The sequence below is a fragment of the Schistocerca cancellata genome, chromosome 2, assembly GCF_023864275.1.
Source record: "Schistocerca cancellata isolate TAMUIC-IGC-003103 chromosome 2, iqSchCanc2.1, whole genome shotgun sequence".
Lineage (NCBI taxonomy): Eukaryota > Metazoa > Arthropoda > Insecta > Orthoptera > Acrididae > Schistocerca > Schistocerca cancellata.
In genome coordinates this window covers 265,470,149-265,483,852 of record NC_064627.1, presented here as the reverse complement: position 1 = coordinate 265,483,852, position 13,704 = coordinate 265,470,149, and positions in this window count along the sequence as shown.

Here is a 13,704-nt window from a genome sequence, read left to right as displayed (position 1 = left end):
CTTATCTTGAAGCAAAATTGAAGCGGATAGTTCCTGTGAGCGAGTGTAGGTAGTCATTCTTGGCAACTGAAATAAAATAATGACTGGATCCTTTAACCAACCTCCCAACTCAGATGATATAATTGGATAAAGGTTCAAAAAAGACTTGAGTATAATTTCAGACACTTACCCGCCTCATACAGTTACAGTTGGTGGTGACTTCAATTTACCCTCGGTACGTTGGCTAAAACAAGTGTTTAAATCCGGAGGTACAGATAAACATCACCCGAAATTGTGCTAAAAGCATTCTCTGAAAATTATTTCGAGAAATTAGTTCATACGTCCACTCGAATAGTAAACGGTTGTGAAAACACACTTAATCTCATACCAATAAATAATCCTGAGCTAATAACGAGCATCAAAACGGATACAGGGATTAGTGAAGTCGGGGTTGTCGTAGCGAGACTGAATACCATACCTCCCGAATCCACCAAAGATAGACGAAAATATATATCTATTCAAAAAAGCAGATAAAATTTCGCTTGACGCCTTCCTGAGAGACTCTCCACTCCTTCCACATTAACAATGTAAGTGCAGACCAGACATGGCTTCAATTCAGTGAAATAGCATCGACAGCAATTGAGAGATTTATACCAATTAAATTGACAAACGACGGAGCTGATCTTCTTTGGTACACAAAATGAGTCAGAACACTGTTGCTGAAACGACGAAAGAGCATGCCAAACGTAAACGAACGCAAAATCTCCAATATTGGCGATGCTTTACAAAAGCTCGAAATGTCGTGCGGACGTAAATGCCAGATGCTGATAATAGTTTCCACAACGAAACTTTGTCTCGAAATCTGGCAGAAACTCCAAAGAGATTTTGGTCGTATGTAAGGAATGCTAGCTGCAGGACACAAGAAATGGCATCCCTGCGCGATAGCGATGGAAATACTATCGATGACAATGCTGCTAAAGCAGATTTACTGAACACAGCATTCCGAAATTCCTTCAACAAAGATGTCAAAGAAAATATTCCATAATTTGAATCAGTAACAACTGCCAACGTGAGTAACAGATGTGGATATCCTAGGAGTAGTGAAGCAACTCAAATCACTTAACACAATCAAGTCTTCCCGTCCAGACACTATACCAATTCGGTTTACTTCAGAGAATACTGATTAAGTAGCTCCATAGTTAACAATCATATACAACCGCTCGCTCGGCGGAAGACCCATGTCCAAAGCCAGGACAGTTGCAGAGGTGACAGCAGTATCCGAGAAATGCCACAGGAGCAGTCCACTAAATTACAGGCCCATATCATTAACGTCGATAGGCAGCAAGATTTTGGAACGTATATTGTGTCAGAACATTACAATCGGAGAGCACGGTCTATTGAAGCACAGTCAACCAGTATTTAGAAAACACCGTTCTTGTGAAACACATGTAGCTCTTCACTCACACGAACTGTTGAGTGCCATCAACAAGGGATTTCAAATTTATTTAGTATTTCTAGATTTCTAGAAGGCTTTTGATGCTGTACCCCACAAGCGGCTTGTAATCAAGCTGCGTGCTTATGGAATATCGTCTCAGTTATGTGACTGGTTTCGTGATTTGCTGTCAGACTGGTCACAGTTCGTAGTAACTGACGCAAAGTCATCGAGTAGAACAGATGTGATTTCTGGTGTTCCCCGATGGACTTTTGTAGGTCCTCTGTTGTTCTTTGTGTATACAAACGATTTAGGAGACAATCTTAGCAGCCGTCTTAGGGTGTTTGCAAATGATGATGTCGGTTTTCGTCTAGTAAAGTCATCAGAACATCAAAACCAAGTGCAAAACGATTTAGGTAAAGTATCTGTACGATTAAAAAATTGGCAGTTGATCCTAATAATCACAAGTGTAAAGCCACATGAGTGCTAAAAGAAATCAATTAAACTTCAGCTATACGGTAAAGCAATCATATCTAAAGACCGTAAATTCAACTAAATACCTTGGATTATAATCATGAACAACCTAAGTTGGGACGAACACATAGAAAATACTGTGGGGAAGGTGATTTATTGGCAGAACACTTAGAATATGCAACACATCTACTAAAAAGATTGCCTACGTTACGCTTGTCCTCGATCTTTCGGAGTATTGCTGCGCCGTATATGATCGTTAAGAGATAGGATTAATGGCGTAGATCGAACACGTTCGATGAAGAGCTGCACTTTTTGTAATATTGAGAAATAGAGGAGAGAATGTCACGAACATGCTACAGCATTTGCTGTCGACATCATTAAAACAAAGGCGTCTTTCACTTCGGCAGGATCTTTTCACAAAATTTCAAATTTTCTCCTCCGAATGAGAATACGTTTTGTCGACGCCCACCTACACAGGGAGAAACGATCATCATAATAAAAGAACGGAAACCAAAGCTAGCACGGAAAGATATAGGTGTTCGTTTCTTCCTCGCACTGTTCAAGAGAGGGATAACAGAGAATTATTGTGAAGGTGGTTCGCTAAATCCTCTGCCAGACACTTAAGTCTGATTTGCAGATTATCAACGTAAATGTAGAGTGTAAGAGTTGGTAGCCAGGAATGAAAAGATATGTTGGATTATGACTAGTTTGTGGGAACTGTAGATAATATGAAAGAGTTCATTGTGGGAGAGAGTAGTGTTTATCTCCCGTTACGGTTCATCATTTAATCTACAAATAGTTAACTTCACTGCTATACCTGCGTGCATGGGAAGAGAGGCATCTTACCCACACCAGTGCGAAGATGGCAAGGACACCTGGACCAGAAGTGAGGGAAAGTCTGTGTCTAGCACAAAATAGAGGATTTTCCGTACAAAATTTGCAGCAATCTGAATAACGTCGATATTACTTTAAAATGTACTACAAAACCAAACTGAATACAATGGAATATTTACTCATACTGACATACTGACTGATTGGGAGAAGCAAGGTTACCCAAGAGACTCATGGGTTCAGCAGTAGAGGGTAGGAGGAGTCGGTGCAGACCAAGGAGAAGGTACCTGGATTCGGTTAAGAATGATTTTGAAGTAATAGGCTTAACATCAGAAGAGGCACCAATGTTAGCACTGAATAGGGGATCATGGAGGGATTTTATAAGGGGGACTATGCTCCAGATTGAACACTGAAAGGCATTATCAGTATTTAATGATGATGATGATGATGATGACTGACATTTATTATTTGCAGCATTATTTATTAAAAATATCTTTTAGAAGATAACGTATGAGTCTTATTAACGTAACGAATATCGGCGGAGATCCCTTGACAGAACTACACCCTGCGCAGTCAAGAGAGAGACTATTAGAAGTAATATTGAAGTGGTCTCACTCGGTGATCGATGACGTAAATCAATCTAACAAACCAATTATACTCCCCTGGGTAAAAATGGTGTAACTGTTAAAAATGCGAGTGGTGACGTTTATTGTGAGATTGACCTGACTACCAAGAAAAGATAGTGATGTTAAGCACAGTGGCTGCGGTGATCGACAGTACGATTGCCGGCCGTGGTGGCCGAGAGGTTCTAGGCGCTGCAGCCTGGTACCGCGCGACCGCCACGGTCGCAGATTCGAATCCTGCCTCGGGCATGGATGTCCTTAGGTTAGTGGCCCCAGCTTTGCTGGTCGCCGAGGGGGATGTGAGGCCAAACCCGAAGTTGTGATTGCCGAGCGGTTCTAGGCGCTTGAGTCCGGAACCGCGTGACTGCTACGGTCGCAGGTTCGAATCCTGCCTCGGGCATGGATGTGTGTGATGTCTTTAGGTTAGTTAGGTTTAAGTAGTTCTAAGCTCTAGGAGACCTCAGATGTTAAGTCCCATAGTGCTCAGAGCCATTTGAACCTTTTTTTTTAGTACGATTGGACATCATGAAAGTAACATTGACTCATGGAATTTACTAGCTCTAACGGGGCACTGAATTTTACCATATTTCCAGAGACAACTGTACATTATTACACTTGGATAAAAAAAATAAGGTGCCTCCCCTTTTTCAAAATAAAAGTCTCTTAACGTTATTTCGGTAACAGTAGTAGCAGTCCCAACAATCACATTGAGTTCCACTGTTGAAAACCGCAGTATCTGAAGGCGCGACCTATGAACAGCAAGACACATCAGGTAAGCGAGCCTCTCCTCAAGCTACAGCCGAGCCATCGACATCACGTTGGTAGAATTTACTTTCACGGTTTAGCAAAAGTAGCCTTGCATATGTAACTTCACGAAGTGGGTAGCCTGCGGTGATATCACTTTCACCTCCAGTAATGTGTCGTGGCAGGAGGATTCCATATCTTTCTTTTAACAAAACGTCGACTGAATCTCTACAAGAGGAGAGAGGAGAAATAATCAGTTCAGTGAGCTCTCTGTGGTTCCTAACAATTTATTCCTTCAAATCATTGATGGCGTCATTTGCATTGTTTACGCGTACGTAAACAGCAACGAAGACTTTTCCGTGAAAAATCTTTCGACATACGATACAAAAACTTCAGTACTACACTATCTGAAGGTTTTCGTGGCAATATCTCCACGCCGTGCTACAGCGCCAACATTCAGATAAGAATAAATTCAAAAGTCGCCCTTTCTAGCGGAAAGCAGGCAACGTAGCGAATGTACGGCTCGTGCACAACTACGCAAGCTGCTGGCCTCTGTCACTTCTGTGGATCAGGTGTACGCGGCCTAGTAGACAGAAGTCATCTCACGCGTTACTGTCGATATCACGTTGCCTTAGCAATTTATTGCAGCACTTCAGGCTTGTATGCGTATTGTGGTAAGCTTCGTGCGATATACACTACTGGCCATTACATTTGCTACACCACGAAGATGACGTGCTACAGACGCGAAATTCAACCTACAGGAAGAGGATGCTGTGACATGCAAATGATTAGCTTTCCAGAGCATTCACATAAGGTTGGCGCCGGTGGCGACATCTACAACGTGTTGGTATGAGGAAAGTTTCCAACCCATTTCTCATACACAAACAGCAGCTGACCAGCGTTGCCTGGTGAAACGTTATTGTGATGCCTCGTGTAAGGAGGAGAAATGCCTACCATTACGTTTCCGACTTTGATAAAGGTCGGATTGCAGAATATCGCGATTGCGATTTATCGTATAGCGACATTGCTGTTCGCGTTGGTCGAGATCCAATGACTGTTGGCAGAATAGGGAATCGGTGGGTTCAGGAGGGTAATGCGGAACGCCGTGCTGGATTCCAGCGGCCTCGTATCACTAGCAGTCCAGATGACAGGAACCTTATACGCATGGCTGTAACGGATCGTGCAGCCCTGTCTATTTGCAGCAGCATCGACTATCAGCTCGGAGACCATGGCTGGGGCTACCCTTGACGGTGCATCACAGACGGGAGCGCCTGCGATGGTGTACTCAACGTCATTTTTTCGGATGAATCCATGTTCTGTTTACAGCATCATGATGGTCGCATCCGTGTTGACGACATCACGGTGAACGCACATTGGAAGCGTGTATTCGTCATCGCCGTACTGGCGTATCACCCGGCGTGGTGGTATGGGGTGCCATTGGTTACACGTCTCGGTCACCTCTTGTTCGCACTGACCTTGGATGTTACATTTCAGATGTGATAGAGCCCGTGGCTCTACCCTTCATTCGATCCCTGCGAAACCCCTCATTTCAGCAGGATAATGCACGACCGCATGTTGCACGTCTTGTACGGGCGTTTCTGGATACAGAAAATGTTCGACTGCTGCCCTGGCCAGCACATTCTCCAGATCTCTCACCAACGTCTGGTCAATGGCGGTCGAGCAACTGGCTCGTCACAATAAGCCAGTCACTACTCTTGATGAACTGTGGTATCGTGTTGAAGCTGCATGGGCAGCTGTACCTGTGCACGCCATCCAAACTCTGTTTGAATCAATGCCCAGGCGTATCAAGGCCGTTATTACGGCCAGAGGTGGTTGTTCTGGGTATTGATTTCTCAGGATCTATGCACCCCAATTGCTTGAAAATGTAATCACATGTCATTTCTAGTATTATACATTTGTGCAATGAATAACCGTTTATCATCTGCATTTCTTCTTGGTGTAGCAATTTTAATGGCCAGCAGTATACAAAGCGCCTCAGCCTGCAAAAGCATCGTTCTAACCACGCGCCTCCCATTGATGAAATGAGTTTCCTAGAAAGTTATCTCCATACGTAAGATTCACAGTCTCGTTTCCACAAGGCCGCAGTAGGATATTAACATTGCGCCACGCCCTCCGTAATGGTACCTGTGGCCGTGAAACGTAGTATTTTCGTTTCTTACAGTTAAAAGTAAAAGTTACATTTTCTGTACACAGGAAGTGAAATAAAGTACTTACACAAAGTTTTAAAATGTTTGGAGGAATACAGTTTTCTGCGAGAAAAATGGCACAGACGCATCGTTTCTCTGCTGAGGGGTTCATGAATGTTTTGAAGCTAGTGGTGTTCAGTGACGGTTTTCAAACTACCGTGTGATGAATATTGTTTCAGAGATGTAGCTGAAGACGCACAACTAGCATCTACGGGCTGATGAGTGAATAGCTGTGTAACACGCTCAAAACATCCGCAGGTTTCACGAATAACAGCTGTAGCTTACGCCAAACGGGCGACAGGACCTCCAGGAGTGTTTATCGATGTCTCGTACAGCAAATGTGTCACCTCCGCCAACAATAAGAAAGCCATAGGAGTGAGGCCAGGAGAATACGGTGGCAACGCCACTGACTCACTGCTTTCAATTCAACAATTGTGGAAATCATTGTCTAAATATTGTCTTAAATCAGCGGCAAAGTGTTGTGGGGACTGACTGCTTAGGAGTAGTATTTCAGTACTTCGATTAGAATTTACATCATTCAGTATTTCACGGAGAAAGATGCTGTCATTTTCTTCACCTAGCGTGTTAAACAGAAGAAAGGGCTCACTCAGGTGGTCGTGAACAATATCAGCCCACACATTTATGGCCACACTCTGCTAAAGGCGTAACCCATAAGTGGGCTTAGGATTATTCTGCTCCCTAGTTTGGCTATTATGGCTGTTGAATATTACTTCCTTTGTGAAGGCAGCTTCAGTTTTATACAAAATACACGTTAGGAAGTCAGGGATGTTTATCATTTGTTGTAGAAACCACTGGTAGGATTCCAACGGCTAGGGAAGTCATCAGCTGATAGGTCTCGTATCTTCTGACACATGTAGAAGGTCCCACACATTGGCGATGGGGGCATTTAGTTCCTTTGCTACCGTTCGTGTGCTGGGGCCGGGGTTGTCCTCAGTTTGCAGCAACTCATCTTACTCAAGCTGTAAAGTTTGCACAGTTTCCCGTCGGCTTGACGTGAGGAATCCTTTTTGACAATGACGGCCATTAGATCTTTGTAAAGTGACATGATTTGATAACCTCCTCCCTCGAAATTGTTCCAGTTACAGGTACAGGTATTTTGCTGCAAGACTGTTGTATCGTGTCTCTCCATACAGGAGATGCATGTCAGCTAACTCGGCTAGAATGTAATCAACCATCAAGACCCGTTAAACGTCAGTAGACAATTTCTTGCCAACACAACACAAATAATTACTATATAATGGTTTATGAAATGGCGTGGACATTGCTAGAAGTATTGAAAACTCATCCATCCTAGAAGTAAGATGTAATTCCGTGGCTGATCAGAGTCTAATGTCAACATGTTGCATATGAAGTAGTCAAAACAGCTGCGATATCTGGTCTAAGTTCAAAATGGCTCTGAGCACTATGGGACTTAACTTCTGAGGTCATCAGTCCCCTAGAACTTAGAACTACTTAAACCTAACTAACCTAATGACATCACACACATCCATGCCCGAGGCAGGATTCGAACCTGCGACCGTAGCAGTCACGCGGTTCCGGACTGAGCGCCTAGAACCGCACGGCGACCGCGGCCGGCTCTGGTCTAAGTGAAGTCCATCAACGAGCTCTCTAAGGACGGCTAGCAGGGACATGTGTGCTTCAGAACAAAAGTGTTTCTTTTTATCCTTTCTAAAAACTCTACAAATGTGGATATGTAGTTCTTTATACACATTATATGAAACGTTAACCATTTCCACGTGACATTCGGTTCCGTTATCCAGAAGTTCTTGAGAGTTTCGAAATTAGTATTAGCCAACTACGCACTGGAACAGGTGAAAACATATGCAACAGAACAGGAGTGGAACTTTCAATATGTGAATCTCCACGTCCTGACGCCGTATTATTTGATCAATAAACCTGTGTGAATTCAGCCGTAACAAAACTTCGTCTGTTGCTAATATTTCGGCTATAAATGTTCTTTTTCTCTGCCTCTGACCTTAAATCATTTCACGTCCAGCAAATGTAGACCCTAGCTTTTGTAATCTGCAGCGATGTTTATGCTGTCTTTTCGCACACAACTGTTTACTGTATAAAAACAACAGTAAACAGTGGTGTGTGAAAAAGTGTGGTATGCAAAACGTTAGAAATACATAGTGCAGAAGAACTAAAACCTGACCACAAATACCAGTGTCTAAAGAAGAAAAACAAACGATGTGCTCGCAGACGACATTTCCCGATGGAAGCGAGAAATCATGCGAAAATCACCGTAACATACAGTTAGCGAGCTGCTTATCGATCTTAAAGCAAATCAAAATGAAAATTACAGACCTCCGATGATCCTTTACTTCAATAAAGCGATACGCGTCAGGTAAATAAGAAACACATTTTTGTAGTTGCAAAAGTACCCTCAAGAACTGTACTATTGGATGATAATTCTCTTACCGTGTGTATGATCGAAGAAGAAACTTCTATTTTCCATCACAAGAAAAGTTGAACATTGTGGAATTATTTAGAAGAATCAAATGCTACGAATAATTTCTTTTGGTCTATCACTCGTTCACGCACAAATTATTAACAACTCGTAGAACTTATACTGATAATTCTAATTCTTGTGATAGCAAACAGTTGACTACTGACGGAGCTACAATACGTCAATGCCGGGTCCATATAATGCAAGTACTTATGAGCTGAGTGTTAAACACACTATCTGGCTCTCCCAGTCTAAAGATCGATGTGCCCTTATTGCCTGAAAAAGAACGAAAGCGAATGGAGACGTGAAGAGAAGCGATCAGTCTCCCACTTAATGGAGAATGCTGGGATTCTGCAGCCACTCCGACATAAACAGCTGTACCCAATTGCCGACGGCGTCTTCCGTTCTTAGCTTTGCCTGCTTCCATTTTCCCATCTCAAACCTCTTTCCTTCCCCCTCCAACTTCCTCTCCCAATTCCCCTCCCCCCCCTCCCTCCCACTCCAGACACGCCACGCTTCTATCTGCCCTTTTCCTCTCTTTTCCCGTTCATGCTCTCTCTCTCTCTCTCTCTCTCTCTCTCTCTCTCGCACTGTGACTACTGCTTACTGACGATGGCTTGAAACATTTATTGAGTGCAGGTAACAAGTTTAGAAACACCAACATTCACTGTGAATAATAACACCCTTACTTCTTGATGATTGTGTTCAAGCAACTATTTCTACTTACTTTAAACGTGGCGTTTCGTAATGTATCCAAACGCGCTTAAACAATATACTTTATCAACAACAGATTTATCGACCTGTGTTGTAATATATTTCTAAGAGTAAATATCGTTTTCCAGAGGGTCTCATGTTTTGCAGTACACTTGTACTGCGCGAATAAGCTTGTGCACATAATTTCGAATTACGATATTACCCATTAATCAGCCTTCTACCACGCAGCACCTCGTGCACCATGACTCGCTTGATAACGTCGGTGATATATAACAGGAAGCTGAATGAACGTGTAATGAGGTTCCATTCACTGCTGTGTGACCAGTCTCTATATGTCGTACGCTGTTTTAAATAAACTATGCACCTCGCTCTTTTCTACACTAAACGCGCGGACAAATTTTCGTGATAAAACAGATATATTTTCGTTTACCTGCAGTGGTAAAAATTTTCCGGAGAATACTACCATGCCAATCTGACATAAAACGCGTGTTGCGTTATAAGACTGCCACTTGAAATAGATATTGAATTCAGTAAGGCACTCTGACCAGAATAATACTTGCACCAACTATCGTTATGGAAACATTAAAAGTTTATGAAAAACAGAAAGAATTAAGAATCACACAGTGCACTTAAAAGAAGTTAAATTTACGGGGTGGTTATAATTACACTGCAGCTACTGACGAAGGTCCAGTTAGGGCTATACTTACCGTATGGCGATGAAACTCGGTAGATACCCTAATGCGTTAATACGGAACCGATTTACGCCGGAAAAAATTTCTTCCAATTTTGGCCACCAGGTGCTAATCTCGCGCTTTACAGCATGTCGTCGACGTCTTCGGTGCGCTTACTGAAAAAATTATGTAAGTGGTGGCTAATAATAAAATCAACGTTATGCCTTTCTCACTCGTTTGTTCTTTTGTGCCCATGTTCCTTTCCTAATACATTACGTATGGAAACATTTCTGAGCGCCATCCTTGCATTCACAGCGCCAGGTTTCCACCTGGTGGCCACACTTGGAACTAATTTTTTCCCAGCGTAAATCGGTTCCGCATTAACGCATTAGTATATCTGCCATTTTAGGCTGCCATACGATAACTACAGCCAACACTGGACCTCTGTGAGTAACTGTACTTTAATAATAACTACGCAGCGTTGCTTTTAATGATCGTCTCATGTCAGTTCTGTGCATTTCATACGTTTATTAACACCTTCCTCGAAACATTACCTTTCAAAATGCGAGAGATGGTTACCCTCATCACCCAAAAGATTATGACTGACTAAACTCCACGATCAGGCACTGAAGACCACGCAGCGTCGACTGATCCCTTGCCGTCCTCTGCCATGAGGTGTGATGCCGTATGGACGGGAGTGGTGTAAGTACAGCTCTCTCCCGCCCTTTCTCTACTTTCCAGATCTTTGAGCCGCTGCGTTTCATCCAGAGTCTCCTCTGTTGCTATTACGAGCCTGAGCGAAGTTCATTAAAATGTTATGAACACCTCTTAATGGTCCACATTTAGATCGCAACACATCAGCGATTCTTCGTGGCATAGATTCGTCAAGTCATTGTCAGGATTCCGAAAGTAGCATCAGAAGTCCACATGTAGGTTACATAGTTCCCGTGAATTACAGGTCGATGATTTGAGGGTGCGGTGCTCAAGGGTTAATAAATCCACACAAAATCACCATCATGCTTCTTAACCACTGTAGCACAATTCTGGTATTGTGACATGGAAGGTGCCATTGCCACTGGGGAAGACATCAAATGTGAAGCGACATAGATGATGCGTAATAATCACGTAATGTACTGCTGTTCTGGTGCCTTCCATCACTATCACAGGTACCACAGAAGACAAAAAAGTGAATGTACCCTGTAGTTCTGGGTGATTATAACTGAAGTGCAGCTATCCACAGAGTTCCAGTGTGGGCTGTAATTACGGTATGGCAGCGAAACTTGGTAAATATTCTAATGCGTTAATACGAAACGAATTTACGCTGAAAAAAAACTTAGTACCAATTTTGGACACCAACTGAAAAACTGGCGCTGTGAATGTAAGAAAGACGTGTAGAAATGTTTCCATATGTAATAAATTAGGAATGGGACGTGGGCACAAAACTTCAAGTGAGCAAGGCATAATCTTGATTTTATTACAAACCGCCACCTACGCCGTTTGTTCAATATGAGACGTCGACGAGATGACGTACAGCGCCAGATTTTCACCTGATGGTCAAACCCAAATTAAATTTTCTCCCAGTGTAATTCAGTTCCCCATTAATACATTAGCGCACCTACCAAGTTTCACTGCCTTACGGTGATTACATCCCACGCTGGACCTCCGTGACTGGGTGTAATACTGCCCTCACCACACTAAGTCAGTGGCACAGAAAATGTTAGGAGCAGTCGCCCGCCTGGATATTGGCCTGTCCGGACCCGAAGGTCGACCATGTGTCGTAAGAAACGTGATTCATCCGCCCAAGTGGAACGTTTCCATTCATCCACGGTCCATTGTCGATGGTCCCTTGCTCAATATTATTGTAAATGACAATGTCTTTCGATCAACATGAAAAGACATAAGGGTCGTCTACTTTGCTGCCACCTGCTGAACAACGCGAGCTGAACAGTGCGCCCGGAAACAGTTGTGTCTGCCCGAGTATTTTGCGCAGCGGTAACGGAAGACAGGAAATATTTATAGAGGTCTGCGATTTTATTGGGCTTATACACAATAGACGGTCTGGATTGTACTTCATTGCTTCACAAAGCTTACACAATTGGGCGGACTGCAATTACCAGACGACAATCGTGAGTGAAACATCATTACAGTGAATCGTGTAAAGCACACATCATAGTACCGAAATTACGTATTTGAGATACGGTTACGTGCCATTTGACGTGAAACCACGTAACGATTCTTTACTCATGTTTCTGATCTGATGACGCCAGCCTGCCGTCTGTCATATTTAAAACAGTCACTACGGCTTCAAAAACGTCAAATATCAGCAGAGTTTTTACTTGTACACTGAAATCGTTTCACTACAATTAGAGGTGACTAATTAAAGAGATATTCCCCGAATATCGGGTAACACTATTATGATTTCCCACGAATGGGTTATTTTATATTATGAGTGCGAGTACCGTGAACGAAATTACCTGCAGCGTCATATCTCTGGGCAATTACGGTTTTAAAGTAGTAGACACACAGAAATGAGATAATATTAGATAATATTTTTTCTCTAATAAACTGGAATGTTAATTTCAGTAAGTTTTACTGTAAATATTTTAATATTTTCGATGACGAGCTTTTAAACATTCAAAATAGATAGTGCTGTTTTGGTTTGTACAGATAACTCGGTTTTCTATAGAAACGGGAAGACTTTTAAGCTACGAAAATCAGTATTAGGGCGTATAAACAATACGTTCACTTAGGTATCAACGTAATTTAAAAAAAAAACTTTTGGTCGTGCATAAACGAGTTTTAGCTAAAACAGGCCTTGCGTTTCACTTTTCAATATTTCGTGTCATTTACATATTTTTCCATCTGAAGACGACAGCGTGACCACACAAACAAATAGCGGGCAAAATGTTATTGACTGGCAAAAAAACTATTTTATGTGTAATTAAAGCATCAGCCGTCACAGCGCCGTCCATTACTGTTGAAACAGTTATTCGTTGATTTTTAGCCATTACGGATACGAGATTCTGCTTATTAAACTCAGTATTAAAAGTAAAATCAACGACGTTCCGCAACGCAACGGCACTGATATCCACGCATTTTGAAGGAGCAAGTCTGCATCATGACATTTATGCTGCACGAACCCTATGAAAGCAATAAAGATCAAAATATTATAAATTTATGGTCGCCTGTGAACATGTCTTCCTAAAAGGTGCTTCAGCATAATTCGTTCAGTCGGTAAAATAAACTAAAACAGCTCGATGTATCCAGTCCCTGAATATAGGCAGTGTCCTTGCAACAGAATTTCAAATTCGCAGTCCGCATTCTTTCTGAAAAGTCTTCCGGCTACAAACAAATACCGAGTGCGACTGAACACTTCGTGTACTTAATAGATAAGTCTGAGACATACTCAGTTATGTTCAAAGAGAGAACGCCTCCCTACGGGAATGTCAGGTAGTTCGAATCACGTCACACACTGAATGTCAACGATAGACTTTGATTAGAGCAGCTAATAACAGTTGTTATTATAAACAAAATTGAAAAATTTTAAATTGATTTTGCG